General features: G+C 39.6%; 1 protein-coding gene across 19 annotated transcripts in view; it reads left to right on the top strand.

Annotated features, from left to right (window-relative positions):
- Positions 1-23,448, top strand: part of PCDH15 (protocadherin related 15) — a 633,377-nt gene that overhangs the window by 195,632 nt on the left and 414,297 nt on the right. For 14 of the 19 annotated variants that reach the window (XM_083614042.1, XM_083614050.1, XM_083614060.1 and 11 more), the window contains one exon: positions 9,172-9,308. The exons of 3 other annotated variants lie outside the window; for them this stretch is intronic. The gene's annotated coding sequence lies outside the window, so the exon portion shown is untranslated. Of the gene's footprint in view, positions 1-243; positions 345-9,171; positions 9,309-23,448 lie in introns of those variants that run through there. 2 more of the 19 variants (XM_083614049.1, XM_083614059.1) reach the window with 2 other exon arrangements.

Here is a 23,448-nt window from a genome sequence, read left to right as displayed (position 1 = left end):
TCTACTGCTTAGTTGAATAGTAATTACTTGCGACTTGTATAATAGAAACATTTAATTTGTATACTCTGACTTATGGCACATACTTATTAAGGTGAGAGACAGCTTGGAGGATAACATCTTGTGACTTGGCTCTTATATTTCATATTCAGTTGACAGTTCTTTCCACGTTTATGTGTCTGCAATAAATAAATCATAACAATTTTTTTCTCAGTGGAATCTTGGTGCAAAGTCAATCATCCAAAGAGAAGTGGAAAAACAAGTGCATCATCCACAGAGACGACCATCAATGGAAGCGCTAATAGAATTGCATGGCTTTTGATAGAATTCCAGCCTGATATTGACAGGTGATCCCGTACATGGGGGCATATATAGCTCCAGGCTTCTGTTATCATTATGTAAAGTTCTTGTTCTTTACACTCTTTGTGCTATTTCCTTGGAGACATGGTTTCAGATACAAAGTATTTTGTCAGAGTCTTATAATTATGAATTGAGCAGACTGAATCTCCCAGCTGTTGCAACTAACAGCAGCATTTAATTTGACAGTGAAGTCAGGGGTATTTTCTGCTTCTTGAATCTCAGCCAGCATTCATTATTAATTAGTATGAAATTTGAGAAGCATGTTGTTAATACACTCCTGCAACCGGTACAGTTTTAAGGGTACAGTCCGGGTGTGACACTGACTTGTTTAAGTAGTTTAAGTACTTCATCACTCTGTGTCCCTGAAAGGTCACTTGCACAGGGTGCCCTGGCCCAATGTTCTGCAGATCCTTCTGTTATCCTGTTCCACTGCAGCCCTGTGCACCACATTCAACATTGTTTAAACCCTCTGATTTTTATTTTTATTTTGGTGGAAGGGATGTAGGGGGTTAAGTGGATGGAGTTCAGCATTGCCAAGAACTGATAAAACAATATATATCAAAAAAAAAAAAAACTTTAATATATTTATGTTCCTTAGTAATACCAATGGGTGATACAAACTTTCTTGTTTCAAGACTATTATTAGTGATTGCACAAAGTACATAGGCCACTCAGATAGACATGGGGACGCTACAACATATAATCACTCCCTATGCTTATCTGTTTCCATATACTACACCTGTTGTAGAATACATCAATGTGTGTTGAGACGTGTACCCTTCATGGAAAAATGAATGCCTCTGCTTTGGATTGCACACTCTGTAGTCCAGTATAAAGGCTGCAACCATCAAGTGGCAATTCGGAAGCTCACATTAGCTGGGCAGGGTTCCATTCACGCTATTCTGGTTCCAAGCATGAGTGTTCAAGCACAGAGAGACATTATTCTGCAGCATCAGGTGGCGGGTTGCATGTGTGAATGAGCTATAACAGGACATGAGAAACTAACATCACTTCAAAACCACCCCATTAAAAAAATAAAATAAAAAATATGGAAGAGATTAAAAGAATGAGTTCTACACTGCAAGCTATTTCAGGAAAATTTTAAAACAATGTGAAGAATATAACATTGGCTGCTTTTAGTTACAGATAGGGAAATGTAAGGTTGAGCTATATGGCACAGAACAGCATAGAAGCAAAGTAACGCAAGGCTTTCTGGAGGTCCCTGTCTTAGGTGTGTGTAACTGACATCATGCTTCAGCATTTAGAGAGGGGCAGATCCCCAGATCACCTCAGTTTGCCTCTTTATCCAACTCTCACACAGAGCCAATTCACACAATTCAACAGGCTCATCACAGCTATCTGCCAATCACCCATTCCCACCACCCTTCTGAGTAATACCCCTCCCCACCTTCTCACTATATAGAAGGATCTGGCAACTTCTGTTTCAGTGTATCTGAAGAAGTGTGCATGCACACGAAAGCTCATACCAAGAACTAACTTAGTTGGTCTTTAAGGTGCTACTGGAAGGAAAAAAATTTTTTTGTTTTGACTATTGGCTGCTTTTGTTGAGCTATTTCTTTTCTTCCTTTTCAATCTGATATGGAGTACTGTGATATCTCACTCTCTTTTTGCTGAGTAGAGGTGCACATTTTTCCTTTTTCTCTTTTACAAAAATGGATAAGAGAACATTTACTATATCATATGAACATCTCTGAATTTTTAAGAAAGTTCAAGTGAGTGGCAATATTGCTGCATGTCCTGCACATGGATGTCCTTGAGCTTATCCTTATTTCAACCTAAATCAGATTTGTTAACGTTTTCAGTAGTTACTAGGGGTGTGAATTGGCTCTGTGTGAGAGTTGGATAAAGAGGCAAACTGAGGTGATCTGGGGATCTGCCCCTCTCTAAATGCTGAAGCATGATGTCAGTTACACACACCTAAGACAGGGACCTCCAGAAAGCCTTGCGTTACTTTGCTTCTATGCTGTTCTGTGCCATATAGCTCAACCTTACATTTCCCTATATACCGTATTTTTCGCTCTATAAGACGCACCAGATCACAAGACGCACCTAGTTTTTGGAGGAGGAAAAAAGAAAAAAAATATTCTGAATCTCAGAAGCCAGAACAGCAACAGGGATCGCAGCGCAGTGAAAGCAGCAATCCCTCTTGCTGCTCTGGCTTCTGGGATAGCTGCGCAACCTGCATTCGCTCCATAAGACACACACACATTTCCCCTTACTTTTTAGGAGGAAAAAAGTGAGTCTTATAGAGCAAAAAATACGGTATATATGTTTTCCTATGTTTCTCTAGGTCCAAAGTGAGGCTGTTCAAAATGTCACCTGCAGAGCATTGAAGAAATATGGATGATTCTTTGTTAAGGTGTAGCAATGGATTACTTTTTTAAAGAAGTTAAAAGCTTCAATTGGCTTCTTAAAAACCCCGTGTTTTTCTGCTTTAACCAAAGCAACAACAATCAGAGCACTTCAGAACTCAGACAGCCATTCTAGACAGCTTCACATTGTACACTTGGTTGGATACCTTTAATGGTGTATCAGGAAGCCTGTAAATGTGTAAATGCCTAGGTCTGTAAGGGCTAGCAGAGGAAACAAACAGCTACCAAAAGGAAACTCCACATCTTACTTAATATTTGCTTTGTTTACAGATAGGCAGACAGGAAGTCTTGCAGTAGGTACTGAATTCTCAAAGAGCATTTTGCATAGCCTTCAACCTTTCTGTTTTTGGACTCTTTGGCTCTCCCAACAAAACAGACAAAGACACATTGTAGAGCACTGATCTGATATGTTCCCTTGCCAGTCAATTGCCATTCATTAAATAGCCAGAACTGTTAAAGGATCTACAGATCCCCTGATCTCTAGATCCAATTGTGTGCCACAGGCAAAACCACAATGATAAACCTAGTCAGAGTAATAAGATGGTCAAACTTTCAACAGTATTATCGGCCACAGGCTGTCTTCTCTTATGTTAGCATTTAATTAAATATGTCTGTAATATGGATGAAACTGAAATTGGAAACCCGGAAAGGTGTAGTTTCTTATTACCTGTTCCTTTTCATCCTGCACTTCGCTTTCCTGATGTTGCCTGGCAGGGTATCACATTTACACTCACTTTCCCCTTCTGAATGGGATTTATTCTCCGTATATTTGTATGAAGCATCTCATAAATACACAGAAGTGTTAAATCTACCTCTTTTTATTGTTAAGAGAATGTTGTTTAGGGGGCAGAACACAATGACCAGTTGGGTATGTAAGAAGTAAGACAATCTTTTAGGCATCCTGGCCCCAAGCTGTATAAGGTTTCGGAAACCAGGACCAGCATCTTGACCTTAGCTTAGTAGCTAATTGGAGGCCAGTGCAAGTCTTACATTTTCTGCACAAACAAAAGTTGGATTACGCTAGTGGGAACAGAGGAATAATGAAAAACTTCATAAAGTGAGGTTAAAACAGAGCAAATGGATCTGCACAAGTATATGTTACTGGTAGCTTCAATATCAGCTTCCTCAGGCAAGCACACTGAAGTATCACTGAAGAAAGGCAAAATTTAACACAGTTATTTCTGTCCATCTTGTCTCCCTGTCCTCCATTATCACTTATCCGATTTCATTGGTTTTATAATCTAATCCTGGTTCCTGTGCAAAAGAGAGAAAAGGAGAGTGGAAATCGTAAAGAGACTCCCAACTCCTCTGTTGCACCAAATATACGGTAATTTCCCCCCTTATATTGCCCTGTTTGCAACTTGAGAATTCATAAAAGCAGAGTGACTCAACTGAAGAAGAAAGTATTGCAGGAAAAGCTAGGGACAGTGCATAGTAAAGATACATTAATGCAATAAAATACATTAAGGACCACCATCTTTGTCATTCTTTGTCCTCATCACAGCCATTTTATGCATTTCTGGCTCCCTAGCAGTTTGTCATTTTCATAAGTTATCCATTTAAGTATCATTAAGTGATTATTAGAGATTTCACGGAATTTTGCAATTACTTGGCTTAGAACCCAGAAGCCAATAACTCATAATGGTAAGCTTTAAAAAGGAGGCAAACATTAAAGGCACCAAAATTCTTCTCCAGATTAAATTTGACTCTGAGTTGAAGAATTCTTCCTTTTCTCCCATGCACACACTTAGATCACTGATAAATTGGTAGAAGTGTCTCCTTCCCATCTTTCTCAGGTTTTCTGGCACTTGGCCCATTATTGCAGCTATATTCTAGTAACGAGAGGATATATTCTAGTAACATGCTGTCACCACAAAAAGCAGCAACTGATATGTAAGGGTGCTTGAGAGCTCATGAAGGTTGGAAATTCAGAGGGAGCTGCAGGTGCAAGATCACAGCTCCATTGTGAATGAGTGACATGCTTCAAAACATCAACTTCAGACAGCAGAAACAAATAAATATCTGAAATTAATAAATATTTTGTAACATTAATTGCCCAACACGAAAGGCATCGTTAAAAAAAAAAAAAGTCCACAAACTGCAAGCCAGAAAAAAATTCATTTTAACTATATGACATTTGGAATAGAAGAACCAGCTGCACCTTCTTTTGGAAGGGAATTCCATTTAAGGAATTTGGTTTGGATCGTAACTGGACTCAGTAATTATCAAGCTGTGTCCTGACTATTTAAGGAAGATATTGGATTTACAGAATCTAGTTCAAATCTCTCTCTCTCTCTCTCTGACTCATCACTACTTAGTATACCTTATCATACTTGTATGATAATTTGAAATTCATCAATAGAGTTTTGTTCTTGCACAGTTCCTGAGATCCTGTTAACTGGGGTCCACTTTGCCCAAAACATACTTGGCTTGTTGCTTTGAGAAAATTTGCTTTAAGACATCACTTCTTTCTGTAGAAATGAAAGTTGAAAATACCATCTGACCATGTGTGTATTTCATTCTAGACACTAATAACTTTTTGACAGAAACAAAACAAAATTTAAAAAATTCCTTCCAGTAGCACCTTAGAGACCAACTAAGTTAGTTATTGGTATGAGCTTTTGTGTACATGCGCACTTCTTCAGATACACTGAAACAGAAGTCACCAGACCCTTATATATAGTGAGAGAGGCTGGGGAGGGGTATTACTCAGAAGGGTGGTGGGAATGGGTGATTGGCTGATAGGTGTGGTAAACCTGTTGACGACTGTTAACGACTGCAATTGGTCTTACGGGGGAAAAGCAAGGGGTGCGATGGCTAAAAATAGCTTTATCATGTATAATGAGATAAGAATCCAATGTCTCTATTCAGACCAGGTCTCTCCATGGTTTTAAGTTTGGTAATAAGTTGCAATTCAGCAACTTCTCTTTCCAGTCTATTTCTGAAGTTCTTTTGTAATAAGACAGCTACTTTGAGATATTGTATAGAATGTCCTGGGAGACTGAAGTGTTCTCCTACTGGTTTCTCTGTCTTGTGATTCCTGATAAGTCTGCTTGTTGTTTTATTGTGGGTGAGGAGTTGTTTAAGATTGGGTGGCTGTCTGTAGGCAATGAAAGGTCTTCCTCCCAGAGCTTGAGAAAGAGAACTGTCATTGTCTAGGAGAGGTTGTAGATCTCTGATGATGCATTGAACTGTTTTAACTTGGGAGCTGTATGTGATTACTAGTGGTGTTCTGTTACTTTCTTTTTTGGGTGTGTCTTGCAGCAATTTTTTTGACAGAAGTTGAAGAGACAATGTGTGTGGAATCCTTATGGAATAACTCATTCTCTGAATTTCTAAAGATAGCTGTGGCAAGTCCGACTTGTCAAGACTGGCATATTCAGACAGTCATGGAGGCATTCCTAAAGGCTCGTGAAGAACCCAGTTCACTTAAGCCTGCTGCCTGCCTGTGAGAGTAACAACAGCTACCTGCACATCTCAGGGACAGATAGATCATCACATTAAAGGCATGCTAAGGGAGACCAGCAAAGTTTTGTACCATCCCCTTCATGGATGATGGTACTATTGCAGGATGTGAGCAGGCATGGGATAAATTGAGGTGTTCTATTGGTGTTTTCTTAGTTTAGGCATGTTTGTTCCATGTTTGTTTGTTTGTTTTAGAGGAGGAAGATGGAGCCCTATTTCTATCAGAGCGAAGAGAACTCTATTTGGCTCTCATTTTGCATATGTGAGGGACATATGTGAGCCCAGAAGATGGAATAGCAATGCCTAGTTTAACTAGAAATGAGAGGAGGCAGTCTCATTTGGTTCCATCCACTTGTACCCTTGTTTCTGATAATTCTTTATAGGTTTTCATATCAAAAGCTCAGCCGGTTAGAACATGGCACTGATAACATCAAGGATTGCAGGTTTGATCTCCGTATGGGACAGCTGCATATTCCTGCATCATAGGGGGTTGGACCAGACGATCCTCAGGGTCCCTTCTATAGGACCAGTGGTGGACTTTGAGCTCTCAAATTTCAGAGATGCTAAAATTGGCACACACACACACCCATTTCTCTCATTACATTGTCCACAGCATTTTCATGGTGCAGCTGCACCAGTCAGCAACCTTAAAACCTTCTATGACAGGACATCCATTTATACTTTATATATAGGGAGCACTACATCTGCATAGGTATTTCAAAATAAAGTTTGTAGCACCTACTTTTGTTCTCCAAATTATAACCACAGGGTATTATGCTTTAAATGGATAAGTTATCTCCTAATTACACATTATTACCAACATCTTATCCTAAATCATGATAATCTACATCATTAACATTGTTAAATAATAACCCCATTAATGGTCTTAGGAGACTAATTGCATCCAGTTGTTGGTGATGATGCCTTTATGCTTAAGTATGAATACTTTTAGATATAAGATACTCATTAGCATTGATTAAACAATGCTGATGCAAATAACTGCCAGAACTATATAAGCCCCAAAGCAGCATTTGTTGTTTTCAAACAGTGTTCAGCAAGACCTAACTAAAATGTTAATGAAAGTAGATTACATCTTAAGGGGAAGGGGGGAAACTTGTATGAATGAGTTGTTTTTTCCTTATCTTTTCCCAGCATATGGTTTACCTTCTGTACTGGAGAGGCGGCTAATTTATAAATGGGAGTCAAATGGGTCTGGTGGGCTACCATAGGACTAGGAAGGTAGTAGTTCTGGGACCCAAATTAATAAGGATGATACAGGAGTTGTACTGGACCATAAATACATTAATAAATATACATTTTAATTGTCACATCAATTAACATTGTAATTACAAGCTAAATGTCCATATAATTTAGTTTCCCAGCTGGGCATCACACCCTTTTGGTGACATGCTAGCACTGCAAGAGGAACCATTATATTTAGCTGTGATCGTCAACATCTTTGCACATGTTGAGAATGCCATATAATTTTGTAAAGATTTGGAGTGGGGACATTTCTCTACAAAATGTGAGGGAAAGCTTCTAAAAGAGACCTTTCCAAATGTTAGCAGAAGAGAAAAGTGTCTTTTGTTTAGTCTCCAAAAGGCAACCATCTGACTCAGCCTGCTATCCTGTCTTTGGAGCGATGGCCAGCAAACTCAGGTTGATGAGCTGCTTGTGTGAAAAGGCCAAAGAAAACTACATCAGGAACACTCATTCTGCATTTTCCGATGGCAGATATGAGTCATCATTTGATGCTGTAGTCACTCTATGAGCATACATGTGAAAACCCTTAGTGTGGAATAGTCTAGTATTAAAAGAGTGCAGTTTTTAACTTCATTGTAATGTTTTAGTGAAAGATGCTCTGAAATGCTGTGTGTATGAGAGAGGGGGAAGGAAGGAAGGAAGGAAGGAAGGAAGGAAGGAAGGAAGGAATCATTACTAGTATAAAAACAGTTACCCCCACCTTTCCTCAAAACAGTATTTTTCTTTAATCCAAACATAGCTATTCTCTGCCTCCATAGTCAGAGGCAGTGATGCTTCTGAATACCAGTAGCTAATAACCACAGGTCCTTCTTATGGATTTCCCACAAAAATATGATTGGCCACAGTGAGAACAGGATGCTGGACCACGTGGGCCATTGGCTTAATCCAGCAGAGTCTTCTTAGGTTCTCAGATTTTTTTATATCTGCATTTTCCCAATAACTATTTTTTAATAAACCATGTAGCATAGTTTTCTTTCAATCCATGTTTTTCACAAGGAGGGCTTTTTTCAGCCATAACTCTCCCTAACTCAGTTCTGGCACCTTTCAGTGGGCGCCATTACCATTATAAGAGAACAAGGGAGGCATTCATGGTGAGTTCCGGCACCTCTTTTTTCTAAAAAAATAGCACTGTTCATGAGATTTCTGCATTGCAAGAGGTTGAACCATGTGGCTCTCAGGTTCCTTGCAACTCTACAGTTCTATGATTCCGTGATAACATACTGTTCCTTCATTTGTCCGCATGTGTCAGTGATTGCATGCTTACAGGAGAAGCACATGTTTTCTTCTTGAATCAAGAGGACAGCTAGAATGAGAGAGTGGGAAATCCCACTGGACTTTAGATGTGTCTTTCTTTAATTTCCATTTACTGTAGTTCTCTGTAGTGATATTATTTGTTGTTATCTGTATCTGTATCTTCTTCAGTTGTTCCCAAATTTATTTCCCCTTCAATCTGCAGTTGTACTCAAGCCAATGTACTTATCTACTATCTTTTAAAGTCCCTTAAATGATCTTCATGAGATTTTTAGTTTGTATAGCTTGCAATTTGTTGCCCAAAGGTCTTCTGTTGTTGGAATAATGAACTTCATGTAGGGCAAGCTCAGTACTTTTCCAGACAACACTTCGTGTTATTGTTCCATTACTTTATGCCATCAACCAGTTTCTCTACGAATAATACAGTGTTTTATCATTCCAGGAACGGTGCCTTCAGAGGAATAAGCAGCTTTTGGGCCTCTTCAACAGAAATGGACCTAAGGCTTATTCACGACCTCACCAAGTTATCTTCTTATATTGACAACTGCAGCAACATTGAAAAATGGGCGTGAACTAAGGGTAATTTTAATTGTCATTTTTAATGCCTTAGTTGTAAGGCTGCATGCTATTTCCAAAGTGAACTAATGCATGTCACAAATGCAAAAAAAAAAAATATTATATGGCCTTGGTGGCTAAGAGTACCTCTTTCCCACTATGGTTGGTTCAAATCACCAACTGGGATGTCCAAATCACTAAGGTGATCTGGAAACTTCAGTTGGCAATCACCTGATGACTGAGTGGGAATCCATTTCGATTATACACAACTTTCATTTCATTTCACTTTTTATTTGTATACCGTCTTTCTTACTATACACAAGTCAGTTTACAGCAATAAAATATACCACAAAGAACACACACCATATAATAATCTTATCCAATACAAAACGTAACTTTAAAATGGAATGACATAACAAATAAAGTAATATTCAATAATCTATTAGAATATAAGAGTACAATACAATTAAAGCTCAAATAATAAATAAACAAATTCACTCTTCACAATTACAATAAATAATTGCTAAACTATGATCCATAAAGGTAACTGCAAGTCACAACGCAAATCACAATGAATAAAATACTACAATACATACAAAAACATGTAAAAGGATCAAATTGAGAAACAAAGACAAACAATTTATATAATTTAAAAAAAATGGAAATCCCTGAATTCCACTTCTCCCTTCTAAATGAACAACAATGACAAAAAGCACTTCCCACCACCCTGGTGAAGTTTATTCTATTTTCTCATGTCCAGAAATAATTTCATGGAGAATAAGACTATCAGTATCTAGTGTTCAGTCTCCATTGCCGGAAGTACTGTGCCTCTGAAGACCATTTGCTGGGAATCACAAGTGGGGATTGTACTGTTGCCCTCATGTTATGGTTGCAGACATAGGGCTGGCTTCTGTGAGAACAGGATGCTGGACTAGATGAGCATATGGTTTGATCCAGCAGAGCCCTTTTTATGATTTTACAATAGTATACAAATATGTTATATTAAATGTTATTGTTTGTGCAGTAGAGATGCATGATTCTACATATTCTTTCTTAGAAAGTTGTGAACATAAGATTCTGTTATCTTTCATTCCCCTGTGTGTCCCACCCATTTTTTTCTAGTCTAAACTTTGCAAGAACGTTTTCACTTGTCCTCATATATTACTTTAATGATACTTCCCTCTTGATTGCAGGATTTGTCAATGACAAAACATTGACTGACAAATAGTTTTGTATATTTATGCAGACATAGTAAGGCAGTATCTAATAACAGCAAACATCTATACATGTAGTGCTTATCAAAGATGTGATTTAGGATATTGATTGGATGGAAATTTCATTTCCCTCTAATGATTATGATTTATTAGTTAAAGGCATCAGGTTTTTTCCTAGCCCTAAAACATTTGCTATTTAAAGAGAAATTGCTCTTTAAGGTTTTGTAAAGCTCTCAAATGGGTTGTGTCCACTGAGTCCAATGGAACAATGAATTTTTTATAGTTACTACTTACTGCCTTAGTGGCTGGCAGGTAATTACATATCATCAAGGAGGAGGTTGCTCAAGGTTCATGTATCCTATAATTCTTCACTATCTTTCCCATGCAGACATTTGCCCTAGAGGATATCAAAAATTTTATGGTGTTTCCTCTGTAAAGATTCAACCACTGCAAGTGAGTTATGTGCTCATTTCTGCAAAGCAGAATGAACAACACTAATGTGATTTTAGACGGCAGATTCATTTTCAGAATGATGATGATGTGTCCTTATCTTTTAGAAGTTCCTTCTGTGCAAATCTGAGGCAGATGAGAAATCATTCAAATTGCATTTCAGAATGTAACTTTGAAACAAATGTCATCTGTAGTATATCTGCTTTTTAAAGAAGACTGCAATGGGCATCTCTTACTACAGCTTAGATGCTCCACAATTTCATTGCATGTGGTGCTGAGTATAGCTTGGAGTGTAGAAGTGGCCTCCTTGTAGACCCCACCTTGCTTCAAAGCATGCAGAACTTTAACTTGACTGAATCAACCTACATCACACTTGATGTTCAGGTTGTCTTTGCAACATCCCCAGGGGAAGATATAACTGAGGTTAAAAAAGGTAAAGGTACCCCTGACCGTTAGGTCCAGTCGCGGATGACTCTGGGGTTGTGCGCTCATCTTGTTCTATAGGAAGAAATATGCATCTGTCTGGCGTCTGTCCGTAGACAGCTTCTGGGTCATGTGGCCGGCATGACCAAGCCGCTTCTGGCGAACCAGAGCAGTGCACAGAAACACAGTTTACATTCCCGCCGGAGCGGTACCTATTTATCTACTTGCACTTTGACATGCTTTCGAGCTGCTAGGTGGGCAGGAGCAGGGACCGAGCAACGGGAGCTCACCCCGTCACGGGGATTTGAACCACGAACCTTCTGATCAGCAAGCCCTAGGCTCTGTGGTTTAGACCACAATGCCACCTGCATCCCCCTATAACTGAGGTTAGTGAAGCCATATTTATGAAGCAAGGGCAAGGTCTTAGATACAGCAAAACTTTTCATCTAGCAGTTCTGGAAAAGGGTAAAAGGACAATAATTGAAAAGCGGGTTTGTTTTTCTCATCGACGGGGGTCCTTCCTTACCCAAATTTTTAGAAAGCTATGAAAATAAGTAACAATAGCATCCAAGAAGGGTTCTTATTAAGAATGGTAGTCACTGTTAGCTCAGTTTGAGTTGAACTGTCCTCATTCCTGTCACTGGGAAAGCCACAATAACTCTCTTAGATGCAGTGTCGTGCAGTTGGCAGGAGATGACCTGCTCATGTGCTTCCAGTAGGCATCTTGTTGGTTCTTCTGTGAGCAGAACACTGGATTAGATTTTCATGTTCTAATCTCCTGGGGGGGGGGGAGGATTTACCTAGTTCTTGTAGATAGCTAGATGATAGATAGATAGATAGATAGATAGATAGATAGATAGCATCATGTACTTTGCTGGTACAGTATAGTCATTTTAACAATTATTAAGTAATTAAAATTATATCATGCTCTTCCCCCACAGAGGAGTCTAGGGCAGCAAACAATAAGTGATGAAACAAGAAACATATATTTTCTTTTTTAAAAAATTCCAATACAGATGCAGATTTGGAAACATCTCAGATTAAAAAGCTTGTTGAGAGAGGAAGATCTTCAGTAGGTGCTGAAGTGACAACAGGGACAGTCTTAGTGAGTTCAAACAATTAGGAATACTGTTTGGGTAAGCACAACTGAGACAGTGATTGTCCTACTGTGTGAGAGAGTATTCATATCATTATTTTATGATGATATTTTATTATCATTGTGTGAGTAAAGTTTGGCCAATTTAGGCATTCTGAAATATGAAATGCTTTGAAGATTCCATTACATATAAATTCATTATATGAATAGTTTTAAAAACTGACCTACTTTTCTCTTTGTTTTCAATCTGAATGGAGGGAAATGCAATTGAAGTGAAAGCTTACTGGAGATTGCTGGTTTTGATTTTATATCTTAAATGGTGATATAATTTTGATAAATTATGTATCCTCTCTTCGGCAGTAATCTAGGACAGGAAGTGGCAAACTATGCCAGGTATTAAAGCCCATGAGGAATGTGCACAAACTGGGTACAAAGCTTTCTGTAGCATGAACCATTAAAAATAATGAAGTGAGGCATTTTGGGACTATAAACAAGCTCACATAGGATTTCAAAGGTCATTCAGAGGGTCATCTGATTTGTCTGAACAAGACTACCCCAAAAATACAAAGTATTGATAACAGTATCTAGGCTTCTCCACCCTCATCCCTGCTATCCACATGTTGTTCTTTGACAGAATTGTTGATTAGGAAATGCATACAATACATTTGAATTGAATTACCCATAACTTGATTGATTGGTCTTATGGAAAGTAATGGGCACAATGGAGAAGTGTGACCTCCCAGCTTGCTCCTTCCTTTTGCTTTGGTTAGAAGGTGTGAAACTGGGCTTATCCTGTTGTGCCTCTGGCCCTTTCAAACTCCATTTTGGGCAAATCAGATTGTTCCAATCCTTATACTTCTTTCCATATAACATGACAATTTCATCTACTGAGGCATTTTATCAACATGTGATGACTGTACTAGTCTTTGTGTATATAAACTGATGCATTAAAAAATAAACTGTGAAGACTTTTGGAAAGCTTTATTTTGTTTCATTTTAGGTGCCATCTCAAGGTACCATTTCAAACACTTTGTTGATTAGAAGAGTGACAAAAACAGCATAAAAAGTAGTAAAATTAATTAACATTACTCCCAATATTCTTGTGTGAATTTTGACTCCCTATTACCATAAACCCCCTTCATGGATCACTGCCTTGCCGTGGCGAAGGGGCTTGAATAACTCAGAGAAGATATGAGCTATGCCGTGCATGGCCACCCAAGATGGACAGGTCATAATGGAGAGTTTTGACCAAACGTGATCCACCTGGAGCAGAAACCGGCAAGCCACTCCAGTATCCCTGCCAAAAAAACTCCATGGACAAACACAACAGGCATATAAAAGTTATGACGCTGGAAGATGAGCCCCTCAGGTCAGAAGGTGTCCAACATGCTACTGAGGAAGAGCGGAGGACAAGTACAAGCAGATTCAGAGCTGATGAAGCGGCTGGGCCAAAGCCGAAAGGTGGCTCAGTTGCGGATATGCCTGGAAGTGAAAGGAAAGTCCAATGCTATAAGGAAAAAATATTGCATAGGAACCTGGAATGTAAGAACCATGAACCTTGGTAAGTTGGATGTGGTCAAAAATGAGATGGCAAGAATAAATATTGACATCCTGGGCATCAGTGAACTAAAATGGACGGGAATGGACGAATTCAGTTCGGATGACTATCATATCTACTACTGTGGGCAAGAAAACCGTAAAAGAAATGGAGTGGCCCTCATAGTCAACAAAAGAGTGGCGAAAGCTGTACTGGGATGCAATCTCAAAAATGATAGAATGATCTCGATACGAATTCAAGGCAGACCTTTTAATATCACAGTAATCCAAGTTTATGCACCAACTACTGGTGCTGAAGAAACTGAAACTGACCAATTCTATGAAGACTTACAACACCTTATAGAAATGACACCAAAGAAGGATGTTCTTCTCATTATAGGGGATTGGAATGCTAAAGTAGGGAATCAAGAGATAAATGAGATAAAACAAGCTGATCATCACAAACTCTTTCCCAACAACACAAGAGACGATTCTACACATGGACATCACCAGATGGGCAGCATCGAAATCAGATTGATGATATTCTCTGCAGCCAAAGGTGGAGAAGCTCTATACAGTCAGCAAAAACAAGACCTGGAGCTGACTGGACTTCCAGAAAGACATCTACTTCTGCTTCATTGACTATGCAAAAGCCTTTGACTATGTCGACCACAGCAAACTATGGCAAGTTCTTAAAGAAATGGGAGTGCATGATCACCTCATCTGTCTCCTGAGAAATCTCTATGTGGGACAAGAAGCTACAGTTAGAACTGGATATGGAACAACTAATTGGTTCAAAATTGGGAAAGGAGTACGACAAGGCTGTATATTGTCTCCCTGCTTATTTAACTTATATGCAGAATTCATAATGCGAAAGGCTGGGCTGGATGAATCCCAAGCCGGAATTAAGATTCCCAGAAGAAATATCAACAACCTCAGGTATGCAGATGACACAACCTTGATGGCAGAAAGTGAGGAGGAATTAAAGAACCTTTTAATGAGGGTGAAAGAGGAGAGCGCAAAATATGGTCTGAAGCTCAACATCAAAAAAACGAAGATCATGGCCACTGGGCCCATCACCTCCTGGCAAATAGAAGGGGAAGAAATGGAGGCAGTGAGAGATTTTACTTTCTTGGGCTCCATGATCACTGCAGATGGTGACAGCAGTCACGAAATTAAAAGACGCCTCCTTCTTGGGAGAAAAGCAATGACAAACCTAGACAGCATCTTAAAAAGCAGAGACATCACTTTGCCAACAAAGGTCTGTATAGTTAAAACTATGGTTTTCCCAGTAGTGATGTATGGAAGTGATAGCTGGGCCATAAAGAAGGCTGATCGCTGAAGAATTGATGCTTTTGAATTATGGTGCTGGAGGAGACTCTTGAGAGTCCCATGGACTGCAAGAAGAACAAATCTATCCATTATGGTGCCCTGAGTGCTCACTGGAAGGACAGATCCTGAAGCTGAGGCTCCAATACTTTGGCCACCTCATGAGAAGAGAAGACTCCCTGGAAAAGACCCTGATGTTGGGAAAGATGGAAGGCACAAGGAGAAGGGGACAACAGAGGACGAGATGGTTGGACAGTGTTCTCGAAGCTACCAGCATGAGTTTGACCAAACTGCGGGAGGCAGTGGAAGACAGGAGTGCCTGGCGTGCTCTGGTCCATGGGGTCACGAAGAGTCGGACACGACTAAACGACTAAACAACAACAACAACAACAACATTACCATAAACTCAGATGAAACATAGGTGCCATAGCAGTTCATGTTCCAAAACTACATTCCATTTTACAAAGTTCCCATTGACTTCACTGACTGTGTCATGCAGAAAAGATAGATGCTTTTTCCTAAATATATTGCGGGTGTACGATGAGGTCATCAGATTTGACCTCACAATGCCTTTTAAGTTGTAAACGTTAGCAGAAAATACATAATTCAGGCATCTACAACTGTCTGACGGTGTTCTACTACATTATTTATATAAAGATCTAATGCCCATTAATCCTTATCGTGCACAATGACTGTACATCTATCTCCTTAGTGCAAAGTTGTGTTCAGCACTTCCACAGTGAAGTAATCGGTTTAGAATGTGTATTTACAAGCTGAATATGCCAATTAAGAAGCAGGAAACTTAACATTTATATGCTTTTACATCTCATTCTTCTTGAAGGGCATTCTGATTTAAGCTAATGAAGATAAAGTACTTCCCTCTCTCATCTGATTCACAATCAGTTTTGTTTGTTAAAGCAGAAATTGGAAGTTAGAAAAAGTGTAAAGGATTAAAGTTTATTGCTTTAGCTTCAATGAGAATGTTATCAGAGCATAAAACAGGCAGATAATATTGTCTTCCCCCCACAGTTTCAATAAAGCAAATTTAGTGTTTTAAGTTAAGAGTTTTTTAACTTTGAAGGTCCTTATTTCACAGAGTTGACCAAAATTAGAGTACCATGTTGAGCTATTACAGACAAAAAAAATAATAATTCCAGGGTTAGTAAAATAATCAGGTCAAATAAGTGTTTACAGTGCAGGTTTTGAGATTTCAAATTACACAGTAATATCCTATGACTGGATAGGTAAAAACAGTTTTTAAAAGGAAAAAATGTGGGGTTTTGTGGGGGGGGGGGGGGTTACAGAAGCATGGCACTATGTCACATTTGTCTCTGTCTGCAGATTGCTTCAATCATAAGGGAGTGGAGAAAGCAATTGCAAACTTAATTAGGTTCAAGCTTTGCTGTATGAAAGTGTATTGAAATACTTAGACATGCTAGAATGAAGAAGCAATGGGCTTTATTCCATCTTAACAGATAATGACTGTGATTTCTAAGACTTTGACTCAGTGCAGACAGAAAACTGGATCCCTAAAACTGAAGTTTATAAAATGGGCCCCAGCTTCCAGAATATCCTTCCCTCCTCATCAGTCCTCCCCTCTCTGTACAAATTCCCCTTCCCCTTCCTTTGTTAGCCTTAACCATAGTGTCTCATTGTGCTTGAACCAGTCCTAATAATGATTAAGGCTAATCAGAATCAAGGATTGTAAGCTCACACCAAACCCTTGCCTTCTTTCGTGGCTAAATGGATGCAATTCTTGCTAAGCCTTATCCATCGTTAGCCTTGGTGCACATACAACACTGGGCAATGGCTAATGCACACAAGGCAATGATGGAATTTGCACAAGATTGAAGAAGAGACAGGAGAAGGATCTTTGCTTTATTGAGACAATTTAAAATGACTGGTTTGCAGGGAACCAACATTATGTTTGCATGGGACACATACTTCCAGTCCCTGTAGTCTTCAGCATCATTGCTCCACTCCAGATACATAACCTGAGACCTGCTCTACGAGAGATATCTGAAAAGCTTTGAGCATTCATTAATTTCATTGTCATTTAAAGGTAAGAGTTAGTGATGGGCATGTTCTCAGAAGCTCCTCTTGGATTAATCTGGAAATTACCCAAGATCTTCACGTCAAAATAATTAAAAAATCAGGTTTGAGAAGCCAAGCAAGCAGCAACAATTGGAGGAGTGCCTTGGCTTCCACTGTGTTTGGCACTGTGTTCCTGTGCACCAGTTTCCCATGGCATGGGGAAAAGCCAATTGGCAACACTTGGAGGAGTACCAGAGCATGACAGGCCAGGCCAGAAGGCGACTATTCCCCTTTGGACAGGGGTGAAAATAATGGAACAGGCCTTGCCTGCCTTTTCATAAGTCGGTGTGAGTGGTTGGAGGTCTAACATTAAAATCACTTTGATTTATATCATTGATATGTCAAAATGATCATGTTTTGTTTGGCCTCCAACAACCATTCAGTGTTGTGTTAAATTCTTGGAAAGAACCATATCTCAGACTGTTTCTTACCATCCATGAAAGATAGACCATTGGGGTCTTTCTGTGGGAGGCAATCTCTAAACAGGCAGCAGTGAACAGCATGGGAGTTAAGCCCTTATGTCTAAACGGAGAGTCTGGATTGTCATCTAGTGAAAGTAGGGCCAGAGCAGGGTTTGGGTTCATTGGTTAATCAATAACATTAGAAACTATTAAAAATGCTTTGCCCAAGCCCACTAAGCTCCCACAATAAATGTATGAGGTCCCCTTCTATTGCCACCAGCATTGGGATGTTGCAGAGGTGACACAAGAGAGCTTGACTGGATTCCAGTGCCAGTGAAACACTACCTTCATAAGAGGTTTCACCCATACTTTAAACAGGCATGTTCATCTGTTGTTATGCCTAGGTCATTTACCCATGCCTGGTGCAAGCCATTTGCATTTCCTACCTTGTAGTCTAACATCAATTTACACTGATTCTGACCAGTGGCTCTTCAGCATTTCTGAAAGTGGACTTTCCTGGTGGGACATTCCTATCCCTAACTGCAGATGCTGGGGCTTGAACATGGGACATTTTGCATGCAATACAGATGCTATGTCACTGAGCTACAGCTTGGGGTTGTTGGTTTTCCTTTCTGAGGACCAATAAGGGATAAGCCCATCTCCTACCTACACCTTGAATTCAGCCCTTGAATGGGGCTAAAGGTGCTTCCGTAGGGAGAGAAAAAAAATGGAAGGGTTCACTCTAAGGAAACTTTTCTTCTATGCAATGTAAGAGTGCTCTGTCCCTCCATTTCATTGCATAGGAAAAATAGGCAATTGATCACCCACTATGATTTTAATATGAGCTGGAAAATAATTCAGGTGTTCCTAAGTCTCACCTCTCTTCAGAAGCAGGCTTTAACGAGTTCCCAAAGTTCTTTTCCAAATGTGGCTTGGGAGAACTTCTCTGGCAGACTCAGTAAGAATATTTGGGGCCTAAAGGATATTTTCTGCAGAGGTTTCTTTTCTTTTCTTTTCTTTTTCTTTTTTAAGGCTGGTCTGACATTACAGCAAACCATTTACCTCAGAAGCATTTGCAGAAGGCAAAGTGCCATACTCGGTTTTAAAATTGCACTTTAGTTTGTTCCAGCCAAGCTAAATACACCTTCACCATGACATTATGGGCAAGCCGTGCATTTCAAGTAGGGAACCAAGTATATCGTAGATAAAAAATAAATAAATCCATGTAATGGCCATTCGTGTTTTCCATTATTCTTTCCACACCTGTCCTACCTCTTACATCCAATGGCAGTCAGAATCTGAGAAATACTAAGATGAATATATTATAACGCAAGAAATATGCATTATTACAGGGGCGAATTTATGGCAGTGCCAGTTCGCCTGCACAGGCATCAAACAGAGTGGAGAAAAGGGGAGTGGTGAGATCAGTTCCCTCACACAGTAGGTGGACTGAGAGGCAGGACTATCCCCACCCCATGTCCCTCTCTTATGCATGGTAACAGTAAGGCAGGTAGTGAGACTGGGAGCCAATGGTGAATGGTTTGCATTAGGAGTCAACAGCTTTCTCTCTTTTTTGGAGAAAAGAGGAGGCAATTTCTAAACTTTGAATTTTTCTTTATGCTTGAGAATGATGGCTAGAAAATCCAAAGTCTAGAAAATCCAAAGTCTAGATTATTTTTCCTGGGAGGGAGAATCAAGCTGGGGGAAAGGAGAGGAAAAAATGGAGAGGAGAGGATAGGATAGGAGAAGACATGGGGAGAAGGAGGGAGTGCTAGCCTCCTGTTGCACCATCTGGGGGAGGGGCATAAAATTTTGGCTTCGCACGGGATGCCATATTACCAAATTCCACCCCTGCTAATTATAATCTTCCTGTGACTAAATGTAAATAATGTTGACCAGATCATAGCTCTCAGATTCTTAAGGAAGAATTTGTTCTTTGCAGAATTTGTTGGTTTTCTGCAATTTAAGAGATTAAGAAGGGAAAACGTACTGTTACAGCAAAATGTTCTCCGTAGGGGTTGTTTAGCAGATTATGTCTAAGTACCAACACTATAGATTTCAGCTACAAAAGCCATCAAAACACAACTGTAAAAACCTGCCTGAAGGGCAGCTTTCTATAGTTACCACAGGGAAAAAAGAATTGCTTTACGTAGATCAATTTAGTGTCGTCTAAACACTGTATGTTGAATGTTGGGTCTCTTCTGATGATTCCAGTTACAGAGTCTAGAGTATAATTGTGCCTGAGGTCTAGTCATCATTGAGATGGTAGTCCATTTTCTGGGCTCCTGAGAATGCTGGTGGATACTCATGTGATTGAATGCTAGTTTGTACAAAAATTACCTCTAGCATTATCCCTCACATTTGGTTTTCTGTCTGCAGGGATTTAGATGAACCAATTGGCTGTCTCGATTTAAGGCAGCTTCATGTATTGGTTCTAATTAGTAGATCTGGCAAGAGTAAGAAGAAGAAAAAAACATTGACTTGGGATAGATGAGATCGGTGTCATATGACAATTGGGGAAAAAACTTCCTACAAATGTAATTTTCTTTGTGGTGCTATATCATATGATCAGGCTTTACTAATGCAGATTACATCAACTGGCACAGCAGGATCTTTCCTTTTGTTTCTTTGTTTGTTGGACATCTAGCAGACTCAGGTTCTTGCAACCAGCAATTTATACCTAGTTTGTTCAAAACAGGTTAAATACATTTACAGATATTTTCTTCTTCAGAGACTTTCATGAAATGTAGTAACATTATTTCACTGGCACATTGTGTGTGGCATATTTGAGAAATGTCCTCATAATAATTCACCAGGAAGTGGTGAAAAATTACAGAGATCCTGAAGAAACAAGTAAAGAAAATAAGTCAGCAATTTGATGCATGCTTGCTTGAGAATACGTCCCAATGAACACAGTATGACTTATTTCTAAGGAAACATTCATTGGACTTGGCTGTACAAATGTTATGCCAGAGCAAGCCTTATTTAAATCATTAAAGCAAAACTGGACAGTTTGGAGTCAATGAAAATTGTATTCTTGAATAACTAGAAAACATAAGATGATTATAATTAAAATAGTCTTTCAAAGAAAGTTTGTGAAAATGCTAGCTGATGAATGCCTTTTGTTGTGCCTAATATTATCTACAACAAGTATGCAGGGAAATAGAAGGGTGTTACAATCAATGACAGACATAAGACCAATCAGCAAAACCTGTTCCATTTCAAACAGTGGAATAAAGAATTAGAGATGCGGAACAAATCTGACAGTACAGGATGATATATGAGATTGTGCTCCGTAGAAAACTTAATTTGTTTTATCTCTTTTTATCTTTTCTTACTTTTTTGCATAGTGTAAATATTGTAAAAAATAATGAAATTTTAGTTTTACTAATGAGTTTTTTCCTGACCACTTCACAGGTAAATTATCCAGAGTGACGAGCAGCACATGAAATACAGAGCTATAACAATATATTCCAAGATCAAATGATTTTTTGGCTTAAGAAAAGGCCCTTAGAAACACATTCATACACCAAAGAGCATGAAAATTGTACATTAAGGCCCCTGTCTTAACTTCTAGGCTATGTAATATGTATAGATCTTAAATAGCTTCATATATTATGATCATTCGCAACTTAGATTCCATGTGTTAGGAAACATTTTGCTGTCCTCTTCCAATCCCTGTCTGTTCCTGTTAAATAGTGAGCTATAATGCAACGAAATCAAGCATGGCTCTGTCTTTCTTGTTGCTGCCTGCTTCTAGCCCAGCTCTCTCACTTGACTCTGGCTATTGCCCTTCTCACTACCAGCCATGTGATGAAGGGGGCCTACCCATTTCCCCTCTGGCACAGAGAAACTTCCTTTAATATACTAATGACTATACTTGTGCTGGTACTTAGGTGGCAAGTAGACCCTTCCCTGGCTAATTCAACAATGGGATCCTCCATTAGATTTTAACACTTGCTGTTTCCAGGGAATTAGAAGGAACTGGCCCCCACTCCCAAACTCACAACAATATATTCTTTTTCTTCTAGATGGATGACTGTAAAAGTAGTGCCATCTCCTCCTTAACATAGCTGTCAACTGTCCCTTATTTGGCGGGAAAGTCCCTTATCCCAGCGCTGTGTCCCGCTGCTGTCCCTTATTGATGATGTCCCTTAAGTTTCAAAGGAAGCAGCTCCTCTCCCTCCCTCCCTGCCAGCCAGGGAGGAGGGAGCTCCAACTGTGTTGCTTGGCTGTGTTGCTCACCCAATAAGGAATCTAAGAATGACTGGGGGTGGAGCTTGCATGCCTTGTGCCAATCAAATCCGCCCTGTTGCCTGGGGACTTGCCTTTGCTCAGTGCTTCCCAGCAGAGAGGTGACGGTGGTTTTCCTTGCTGCATCCCCTTTGCCAGGTTGCTGTGCTGTGGGAACCATGGCTTGAGGCTTCGTTTGGCTGCTGGCTGGGCTTTCTGCCTTTGGCTTGGAGGGGCTCAGAAGTTGAACATACCTGTGCTGGGAAAATCCCTTATTTTGGCTGCTGATCCCTTATTTTTGAGGCTGCTGGTCCCTTATTTTCAAATCTGTAAGTTGACAGCTATGCTCCTTAATAGCCTGCCTACTCTTTTAAAATTAACAGGTGAGGCTCTTCTCTGCATCCTGACAGTGGTGAAGGTGTGACTGGCTGGGATGCAGAATCAGGCCTTCTCTGTGACCATGGCTAAATTTAAAACTCTCTGCCTCATGCTTTCAACTGCCTAGTCAATACAAGTTCTGGCAAGTATGTGGCATGCAGCGTTGGTGCATCTTTAGCAGACTGACCTCTGGTTTTAGGTTGTTTTTATATATTGCTCCTGCCTCTAGCAATTAATGGTTTGCTGTCTTGCTAATGTTTTGTGAATGGATTTTTGTAGTTGTCTTTTGCGTTGTTTGCTGCCCTGAGAATCGTGAGAAGGGCAGGATATAAATCTGCTGAAATATATTGATAAACAACCATTGCATTTCCGGGCTTGAGGGGTTAGTAGAAATGAGATTCAATCCCCTGAATCTAAGACTGTAAACACATTTACTGGTTTAAAGCACAGCAAGGTTATTCTTCTTCTCAATTCAGATCAAAGCTGATTTGGGATAAATGTATCAAAAGGCAGTATTTTTTAAGATAGACAGGATAGGTCCTGGATAGATATGAGTTGTGGCTAATATGGGTGGATCATTTCCCAAGTCAGTGGTGGGAGTTCACTGGATGCAGAGTGAACAGGAATCTGCACACAGCCCAAGACACTGTCAATCAACTTAAATTTTGCTTTCTGTCCTGCTAATGAAGCGCCACTCTGTTTTGAATTATTTAGCTGAGAGAGTGATAGATTTGTCGGTTTTAGTATACCAGATATGCCGGTTTGGATCTTGAAGTCATCTTCTCCAGGGGATTGAATCTCATTCCCTGAAGGGATCTGAAGGGATCTTGATGCCCTTCTCCAGATGTCTACATCAAATTAGGTATGATGAGTAGTTGTAAGAAAGAAGAACTTTTATGTTTGTGTAAAGTCTCCCTAGAGAAGCTAGCCTGATACCCATGTTATGAACCATTAAGCAAAAGTTGGAGACCTTGGCATTTCTCAGAGTTTTCAATATTAAACCCTTTGAG

The sequence above is a fragment of the Podarcis filfolensis genome (assembly GCF_964270895.1).
Source record: "Podarcis filfolensis genome assembly, chromosome: 5".
In the NCBI taxonomy this organism is placed as follows: Eukaryota; Metazoa; Chordata; class Lepidosauria; order Squamata; family Lacertidae; genus Podarcis; species Podarcis filfolensis.
The sequence above is the reverse complement of the archived record's forward strand: the minus strand, read 5'-3'. Positions and strand labels throughout refer to the sequence as shown.